Source organism: Nelumbo lutea, chromosome 1 (assembly GCF_056320005.1).
Source record: "Nelumbo lutea isolate HS-2025 chromosome 1, American lotus-T2T, whole genome shotgun sequence".
In the NCBI taxonomy this organism is placed as follows: Eukaryota; Viridiplantae; Streptophyta; class Magnoliopsida; order Proteales; family Nelumbonaceae; genus Nelumbo; species Nelumbo lutea.
Window position 1 is genome coordinate 42234663 of NC_142684.1, and position 10955 is coordinate 42245617.

Sequence of the window (10955 nt, forward strand, 5' to 3'; positions counted from 1 at the left end):
GAACATTTTTTGGTTCCTTCCTTGGGCATGAACACCTCCATTGAGAGATATTATTTCTCCATATCAGGTATATCCTTCTCCTACCACTTTTGTTCAGATCTGGTTCCGTTCTTGGTTCAAGATTGATCCTTGAAAAATATGATTTTTCTAAAATAGGGAATGCGATTCCCAGTAGGATGGAGATAAATTTTTTGAAATTCGCCCATTCTATTCCACAAGATTCGGGCATCCATACGATGGATATCTCATCCCTTCAGTGGTATCAGAGCTAGGTTCAAATCTTGAACCGAATTGGATCAAATCTGAACCTGCGCAAATGGGCAGAAGGCGTTCTACCCAATTTGCGTAGATATAGGGTTTTGCTGGAAAATTTGTTTCCAACTAATGGGCGATTAATGTAAAATTAAATTTTATAAATCTGATTATTATTTAGAACTGTTCTTTATAATTTTCTTGATTTATAGGTTGTTCATACACATGGAGATCGAAATCTTGATTGGCGCAGGAACCTGCGATTTTTTTGTTTCTTGATTATTTTATTACATTTGGTCTGTAAAATAATTTTTCTTTTTAGACTGAATGTATAGGCATTCGATCTGATGTAATATTAATAGAAATTAGGTTTTCTATTTATTTTATTTTGGATCGAAGATGGCTGCACAAGGAAGGAAATTTCGCAGATGGGAAAATCGTTGTCTGTGATTTGCAGTTTATGAAACTACAAACTGTGATCTAATCTCTGTTTTGATGATGAATAGTGCGAACAGCCCTATCTGACTGATTCTTGTTTTTCTTTTATCAGTATGAAATTTCAGATTAATTTCTTGAATTAAATCTTTAATTAAAGATCAAACCCTAGACCCATTCGAACCAGATTGGTCCAAACTGGTTCGACCGAATCTAGGGTTCGATCAAGGCTGAATGTCAGCCCTAGTTCTCCCACTAATGGGCCTAAGGATTGATAATTAATTGAATGTTTAATTTGGCCCAAACTGTAAAAGACCAGTTTTAAATTGTTAAAACTACTAATAGCCCACTTCGCATATAAAGCTATATGGACCGAATTGTTCAACCCTAATTTCATCCCATATACCTAGAAAATATTAATGGTTAATACTATGGGCTTTACAGATATTAATTGATTGGATCAATTCTTCCCTGCATGTGATGTATGGATGTGTGAAGTGCTACTTACATGGGCCATAAGTGCTTGGCTCATGCTGAATCGACAGTGGCTCTTACTCACACCATGGCTGAAGGCACATCATTGCCACGGTGTCCCCGCTGGTCATTGGATCACCTCTCTCAGTGGTGGGCCTCACACCTCTTGAAAAGGAAACATGCGGAACCCTAGCCAATTTGGGCCCACCAAAATCTGGCTTTATGAATGTTAGTGGGAGCCACTTTGGTATGACCTAAATCAAACTAGGGTGTAATTTTTCGTTCCCTCCAGCAAATATGAGTGCATGTGATAGGGAGATTCATGTGATGAACTCTCTAAAGACCTTCCATCATTAGCATAAGGATGGGTCCTTCAGTAATGAGGAAATGCACCAGAAAATGGGCTATCCATTTGCTGTTGGGCTTGTCTGAGTGTTTCATAAGATTATAGGGGCATCATAGACCGATGTGGGAGGGACTTCACCAGAAAATAGGAACTCTCTCACAGTACCTTGGCGTTCATGAATATGATGGGTGAGCACTCACTGGATAGAAAGGTTTACCTGAAAACGGCTCTGAACCTTGCCTGACAGAGGCCAAAGGGAAAACTCATATGATGAGTGGATATGATCCTTCACAGAAAGGTGGTGGGGTTTTGTAGATGAAATAGTTGACTCCATGCACCCTATATGGTTTCCCACATTTCCAGAGATAAGTCACTGTCTCCGTCACTGAGATGGGAGGGAAATCTCAGAGATGAACAATGGGAATGGAACATAGATTAAAAGCCATATATATGTAATGAACATGAATCAAATTAGGTTGTAGACTAATGTTTACTGTTTTACTAGAAAATGGTAAACGGACAATTTGCAAAGCTTCTGGATGACAACAAGCTTAAGGGCCCGAACTGTGCCAATTGGTACTATAACCTCTTGCTGGTCTTAACATCTGAAATATTGGATAAGGTAGTCAAAAATCCTGCCCCGGAGCGTCCAAGCGACAGGGCTTCTGAGGCCAGAAGGAGGGAATTCCAAGATTGGGAGGATAAAAACTCCCTAGCCCGCCGCTATGTCATTGCCTCCCTAGACAATCCAATATGAGGCAGTTCGATCAGATCGAACTAGCCAAGGACATATTGAATAGTTTAAAGACAATGTACAAAGAGCAGAATCATTCTACTCGGCATAAGATCTTGAAACAGTTCATGACCGCTCAAATGTCCAAGGGGCAACAGGTTCACAACCATTGTCTTCGGATGATGGATTATATCAACAAACTTGAAGCCCTTGGATCCGGGCTATATCTTGGAATGCAAGTGGATGCCATCCTTAACTCTTTGCCTCCTTCCTTCAACCTGTTCATAATGAATTACTATATGAACAAGCTGAATGTCAGCATCCAGGAACTCAGCAACATGTAGTAGAGGGCCGAGGATTTAATTAGGAAGGATGAGCCTGTTGTTAGACAGTCTTGTATGCCCTTTAGCTTCAATCGGATTTGATGTACTTTTGTTATTTAGTGGAAATAAATTAAAGTGCATGTTTGATTCATGTTGTTTGGTATAATTCTGTGTAAAACCCTAAAACTGGACACTTATAGAAACTTGTGTTAGTTTTAAATGTTCACAACCATTGGATAAGTCTGGGGAGATTTATCCTGCCAAGGCTGATACTGGTGTGCCACCAAGTGATGGGATGGCTTGTTTCGACCATCAGGGTAAGACCCAAGCCACATGTAGTATGGGATTGCTTGAACCCTTGAACCGGACCAGATTTTTAGTATTGCCCTAGACCTTGGAGACAAATGGGCAAAACTAGAAAATTACACCTGACCCCTAGACTTGATTATGACACATCACTAGGTGTCGGATCGGGCTGTCTTTGATGTGTCAATCAGTGAGATCCTTAGTGGGGGTCAAAACCTGGACATGTTGGGGCTGTTTGAGAATTCATCTGAGTGAGTGGTCATAGTGACAAGATCAACCCTTTTGTCAGACAATGGTAATGATCGGTAATGCACTCTCTCTAATGAAAACCAAACTGCCGGCAGTTGATTTCAATCGTTGGAATTTTGTTTTGCAAAATAAGATATATATATATATGTATATGTACAGTTTCAAAAGATTTGCAAAAGGTTTTAATTCCCATGATCCATGTGAGTAGAGAGTGCGGCACTGTTCCTTGCAGCAGAGAGAGAGGTCTTCTCTTCTGAGATTAGTGTTAGTAAAAGGATTGGGTCTTTGACCTTATCCACTCTAAGAGACCAAATTCAAATTAGATTTGAATCTGGTAACCTCCTGATAAGATCAGGAGTTAACTAACTTAATCTGCAGATAGGATTAAGATTAACCTCTATCCAAATACTGATTTGGATTGGGATAACTCCCAAAATATTGGGAGGTTTCTTAATCAAGAAGAAAGAGGAGAAAACCCTAGCAGAAATATCAGATTTCGAACTAGGGGGTTTGAGTAAGCAAGAAACACATCTTGCAATCTGAGATTTGATCTCTCACAAACTCCAGAGAGGAGACAATTCTGCCCTCTTCGTCCCTGGACTTCTCCTCCTTCAGCCGCCGCCACTATCTATTGGAAGATTGGATCTTTGCAGCAACAGGAAGCCAAGAAAACAATTCTTGACAATAGTCTTGCAAGAAAGACACTAGGATTCGGTGTTCAAGGTTTCCAGAGGGTTCTTGTGAAGAATCCAGTGTGTAGGATGCACCCTGCTGGTTTCGTTCCATCCACAGCTATGTCATCTTCAGCAGGAGCGGATCTTGGTTACTTCTTTGGGCATGAATACCAACTTTGGGAGATATTATTTCTCCGGATCAGGTATAATCCTTCATGTTTCCTTTTGGTTCAGATCTGGTTTGTTTATGGTTCAAGTAGGATCCTTGAATAATGTATTCTAAATTTAGGGAATATGATTCCCTGTTGGAAGAAGGTAGGAAATTTTTATGAAATTCACCCCCCCCATTCCGCACCTTTCTTGGCGTCCATTAGATGGATCCTACCATTCTTTCACCTATGGCTATGCTTGCTGAAGCTAGCAAATCGGGCAAGAAAAAGAGGAAGGCATAGAAACCTCAGAAGAAAGCTGCCAAACCCAAGAAGTAGAAGAAAGACAGGGTATCGGATGCGTGTCACTTCTGCAAACAAACTGGACACTGGAAGAGGAATTGTCCTCAGTACCTAGAATCCAAGAAAGGTAATTTCGAATCTTGTGTCATAGAAACCAATTTATTAGTGGCTTTTGTGTCCTAGTGTATTGACTCCGTGGCTTCAACTCATGCATGTAACTTACTACAAGGGTTCAAGGTAAGTAGAAGGCTGAATGAAGGTGAAGTGATGCTCTACTTGGGGACTTCTGCAAGTGTTGCAGCTGTGGCGATAGTAACTGTAGAGTTACTTTTTAGAGAATGATCCATTTATACTTAAAGACTGTCTTTTTGTGCAAAATTTAAGAAGAAATCTAATTTCTGTCTCAAAACTGGGTGTGGATGGATATTCTGTCTTTTTCAGTAATACGATTACTATTAAAAGAAACAACTGATTCATCGCATACGAGGAACTGGAGAACAGTCTCTATGTTCTACATCCTTCTATATAAACTAACATAGCTGAAAGTACATTGGATGATATGCCTAAGAAAAGAGTACATGATACAGTTAAACCCATGTGCTTATGGCATTACCAACTTGGCCATATCGGTATTGACCGAATCACAAGACTGATAAAGGATGGTCCTTTGGATTTTCTAACTGTAGAAGATCTTTCTGCTTGTGAGCCTTGCCTTCAGGGTAAGATGACAAAGAGTCCATTTAACGGTAAGCCTAAAAGATGTACAGGCACGCTTGACTTTATACATACTAATGTATGTGGTCCCCTGAGTGTTAGGACCCGTAACTAGCATGTGTACTTTATTACATTCACCGATGATTATTCTCTGTATGGTTATGTGTACCTAATGAGACATTAGTCTGAATCCTTTGAAAAGTTCAAAGAGTTCAGACAAGAGGTCGAGAAATAGTTAGGGAGAGAAATTAAGGCCCTTCGATCGGATCGAGGTGGCGAGTATCTCTCTGATGAATTCAGGGACTACTTGAAGGTCAACGGGATAGTATCACAGTTGGCTCATCCTGCTACACCACAACTTAACGGTGTTTCAGAGAGGAGGAATAGGACCTTATTGGATATGGTCCGGTCACTTCTCGTCCATTCAGAGTTACCCACATCCTTTTGGGGATATGCATTGGAGACTGCGATATACGTGCTGAACCGGGTTCCAACCAAATCAGTTCCAAAGACTCCCTATGAGCTTTGGACAGGAAAGAAACCAAGTGTATGATATTTGAAGATTTGGGGTTGTCCGACACACGTTAAAAGAATGAGTACGGACAAATTGGAATCCAAGACCAGTCATTGCCTATTTGTAGGCTACCCAAAAGGCTCTGTGGGTTACCTATTCTATGATCCAAGTGAGTAGAAGATGTTCTGTAGTCGAAATGCACAATTCTTGAAAAATAATTACATCCTGAGCAATCATTGTCAGGAAATTGTTCTTGATGAGGAGAGCTCGGATGTAGTGGGAGGTGTCCCACATGTTCCAGGTAGTGACCAACCTAGAAGATCTACCCGGGTGTCCAGGCCATCGTCCGTATTGGTTACGATCAGGATAGTTACCTGGTCGAAACCTTGATTAGTGAAGAGGATCCCATGACTTATACGAAAGCTATGTTGGACATAGACTCCCTTAAATGGGTAGATGCCATGAGAGCTGAGATGGACTCAATGGAGACCAATGGAGTCTAGACTCTATTAGATCTGCCCCCTGGGGAAAAAGCAATTGGTTGCAAATGGATCTATAAGAGGAAGAAGGGCCCCAATGGCAGGGTTGAGACCTACAAAGCTTGTCTTGTGGAGAAAGGGTACACTCAAAAAGAGGGCATCAATTATGAGGAAACCTTTTTGCCTGTGGCCATGCTTAAATCCATTAGGATCCTGCTAGCTGTAGTAGCATACCATGACTAAGAGATTTGGCAAATGACTGTCAAAACTGCATTCCTGAATGGAGATCTTACTGAACATATCTATATGTAGCAGCCACAGGTCTTCATAGCTGCGGGTCAGGAACACATGGTATGTAAACTAAATAGATCCATATATGGACTAAAGCAAGTTTCTAGGAGTTGAAACATTCAATTTGACTCTACTATCAAAACGTTTGACTTTGAGCAGAATCCGGATGAGCCCTGTGTTTACAGGAAGACCAATGGGGACAAGGTTACATTCTTGGTTCTATATGTAGACGACATTCTACTCATTGGGAATGATGTAGGAATGTTGACTATAGTGAAAGTGTGGCTTTCATAGCAATTCTCCATGAAAGATCTTGGAGAAGCCTCCTATATACTGGGTCTTCGACTCTATAGACATAGATCAAAGCGGATAATAGGATTATCCCAATCTACTTACATTGACAAAATTGTCAAGAGATACAACATGGAGAATAACAAGAAGGGAAATGTTCCTTTCAGGCATGGAGTCACTCTCTCCAAGAAGATGTCTCCCAAGACCTCTGAGGAGATTGAGGGCATGAAGGACGTTCTCTATGCCTTAGCCGTAGGGAGCATCATGTATGTCATGCTGTGCAATCAACTTGACATTGCTCAGGCAGGGAATGTGCTAAGCAGATTTCAGGCCAACCCAGGGCAGGAGCACTGAACTGCTGCGAAAAACATACTTAAGTATCTTCGAAGGACAAAAGAGTTTTGTCTGGTATTCGATGCTAGCTCATTACATATCCAGGGGTATACTGATGCCAATTTCCAATCGGATCCAGATGATAGAAAGTCTACATCTGGGTATGTTTTCATGATAAGATTGTGTGTTGTTTCTTGAATGTCAGCAAATAGGGGTCCTAAGTAGCAAATTAACAGTCTACAACCCAAGCCGAACACATTGTCGTAAGTGAGGCTGCCTTATGAATGAAAGTGTTCATTCCTGAATTTGGAATTCAGCACATCACCCATTCCACTGTTGTGTGACAACACTAGACTTATGGGAGGTTGATGTTAAAAGGTAGTGTCAGCGGAGAATGTAGCAGACCCATTGACTAAGCCACTAACACAAAAGTGTTTGAGAAACACGTGGAAAGTATGAGACTCCGACTTGTACTAGATTGGACCTAAGTGCAAGTGGGAGTTGTTAGACAGTTGTATGCCCTTAGCTCCAATCAGAATGATGTATATTATAAATTTATTGTAAATGAATAAAGTACATATTTGATTCATGTTCCTATGGTGTGTTTCTGTGTAACACCCTTAAATTGGACACTAATGAGACTCGTGTTAGTTTAGAATGTTCACAGCCGTTGGATAAGTATGGGGAGATTTATCATGCCAAAGCTGACACTGGTGTGCTGCCAAATGTTGGGATGACCTGTCTCAGCCACCAGGGTGAGACCCAAGGCACATGCAGTGTAGAATTAATTGAATCTTTGAACCAGACCAGATTTCCAGTATTGCCCTGGACCTTGGAGATTGATGAGTAAAACTGGAAAGTTACACCTGACCCCTGGACTCGATTATGATACTACACTAGGTGTCAGATTGGGCTGTCTTTGATATACCAATGAGTGAGATCCTTAGCGGGGGTCAAAACCTGGGTATGTTGGGACAGTCCAAAAATTCATCTGAGTGGTTGATCAAAGTGACAGGATCATCCCCTTTGTCGAACAAAGGTAATGATCGGGATGCACTCTCTCTGATGGAAACCAAGACTACCGAAAGCCGATTTTAATTGTTGAGATTTGATTTGCAAAATATATTTTATATGAGATATAAAATTATATATGTTATGGTTTCAAATGTTTGCAAAATGTTTGAACTCTCGGGATCCATGTGAGTAGAGAGTGCAACACTGTTCCTTGTAGCCGAGGGAGAGGTCCTCTCTTGTCAGGCTGTGTTTCATCATTATGGGCTGAGAGGTTAAGTGTAAGACCATTGAGGGTAATACCTAGTGGGTTAATCTTGCATCTGCCCACAGTCCCTAGGTGTTACAAGGTGGCTTAGCCCAGGGACCACTTAGGGTAAGTGTTGGGCCCATAGAGCCCATGTGATGGGTTTCAGGGGGTTTACTGTCCATGATAGTGTATTCGGCCAGGCCTTGTAACAGAGGCTGGGCTGAACCCATGTGGCTGATGTGTAGATCAATGTTTGGGTCCCACGCCATACAAGGAAGTCCAACTGGGTAGCAGTTTGGAAGGCTAAGTGAGCACATCCTTATTAGGCCTAATGCCCATTTCAAACTGGGCTGATTTGATCAGTTAAATAAGGGGTGAATTCTGATATTAGATTAACAGATAGGATTGGGTCTTAACCCTATCCACTCAGAGAGTCCAGATCTAAATGTGATTCAGATCTGGAAACCTCCTAATGAGATTAGGAGAAGGCTAATCTAATCTACAGGTGAGATAAGGGTTTACCCTTATCACTTAAAGGGAATTCTGATCCAAATATGATTTGGATCAGCAACTCCTAATGGGATTAGGAGCTGATCCCTTGAAGGTGATAAAAGGAGGAGGGGGGCGGCAGCCTTTTGACACACTTCACATCCTGTCTTCAGAGCTGAAATCACAGAAGAGAATTCAGCATCACTGCGCTAAATCTCTCTTGTCGCCTCCTTCCTACCACCGCCATATTTGCCAGTTCGATCTCATATTGTCAGTAGGAGTGATCAAGATTGGATCTTGATATCAGTCCTTTGTGAAAGGGCTGATTGGAAGTAGTGCTCACGTACCATCCAACTGAATCTTGCAAAGGATCTAGTTCTTGTGAAGAACACTGTTGATTTTGCTCCATCCTGCACTGCGCCATATTTAGTGGGAGCAGTTTTTTGTTCTATCCTTGGACGTGAATACCTCCATTGGGAGACATTATTTCTCCATATTAGATATATCCCTCTCCTACTGCTTTCGTTCAGATCTGGTTCGATTCTTGGTTCAAGATTGATCCTTAAAAAATGTGATTTTTCTAAAATAGGGAATGTGATTCCCAGTAAGATGGAGAGAAATTTTTTGAAATTCGCCCATTCTATTCCGCAAGATTCAGGCATCCATACGATGAATATCTCATCCCTTCACTTGGCTAGACCTAATTCATGACAATACTGATGTAATGGTACAAAAGCTTAAGAACCTCCAAGAACAAGTCCACAACAAGCTAGAGGTAGCCAACGCTAAGTACAAACAATATGTTGATAGAAAAGGAGGAAGGTGGTATTTGATACAGGAGGCTATGTTCGGGTCATTTTAACAAAGGACCGCCTACCGGTTGGGCAACGTAGAAAGCTAGTTCCAAAGAATGTTGGATCATGCAAGATAATCAAAGTCATCATTGAAAATGCTTATAGACAAAAGCTACTCAGCCATATACATACCCATGATGTTTTCAATGTCATATACTTGGTAACTTATGTTGGCGATCAGTTAGATGATGATTTGAATCCAATGATGGATTCTCCCCAGTCCGAGGAGGATGATGCAGTATAGGAGAAGTCCAATAAGTTCTATGAAAGTTGAGACCATTCCAAGACACATAAGAAGCAGAGATGAGGCCACCAGTACAGCTTAGTAAATATTTACCGATATATTATCATCACATAAGTTCTATCTTAGTGCATTTTTACCAAGTTGGTGCCATTACAGAGTTTCTATCTTAGTTCGTTTTTACCAAGTTAGAATTATAACGAGATTTTGAATTTATATTCAATTAAGACTTTCCTTTTGAAAGGTTTTAGTAGGATTCTATTATGGAATATTTTCTTAGATTAGGATTGCTCAATTAAGACTTTCTTTTTGAGGAGTTTTAGTAGGATTCTATTATGGAGTGTTTTCAGATTAGGAATATGAGCCATAAGGGTGCATACCTATATAAAGAGTAGCTAGGGAAAGGCTAAGACAGTTTTTTGATATTGAATTTTCTCTTAATTATTCAGTGAATAGTTCTTCTTCCTAGTAGTTTGATTTCCGCTCTTTTCTTTAAATCTTTTCTCAACATGTTTTGTTTCCATACTACGCTAGAAATGGAGCTAATTGGAAACCATTAATGAGGACACAAAGAGTGACTGGAGAGACACAATTCTTAACTAGCTTAAAAAATTATTTGAGAAACCTCTGAGTCCTAACACGGGGAAGATGAAATCCCATTCTAAACGACCAAAAGCTTTTGAAAAGTCTTTCTTTTCATGGAATGGATGACCTGACTGCAATAATTTTATTATCTTGAATTTGTCGACCCGGTACAAATGCATTTTAAAGAGGAGTAATGAGCCTTGGAAGTATGGATTTGAGTCTTCTTGAGATAATTTTTGCAATCACTTTATATGGATCATGGCTGCAACCTATAGGCCTAAAGTCCACCACATTTTCCACACCATTTTAGCTTTCTTGGAATGAGAAGTAAGTGTGTAGAGTTGACGAGCTTTATTTATTTAGGGTTCCTCCAAATGTTCTGGATAAAAACTATGAAGTCTTCCTTCAAAGTGTTCCATGCCTTTTGGTAGAAGAGAGCTTTGAGCCCATTGTTTGGGGCCTAGAGCCTTCAAAGCCTCAATATCAAAAAGAGCAGTCCTCACCTCCTCTTCAGTTGGAATCTAATCCAGCATTTCTCTGTCTTCCTTAGTGATATTACAGGGGGTGAAAGCCTTAGTCTCCTCATCTAAAACTTGGTTCGAAGATGTAAATAGGGTTCTAAAGTAGTCAAATGCAATTTTCAATTTCCTGTGGATCCG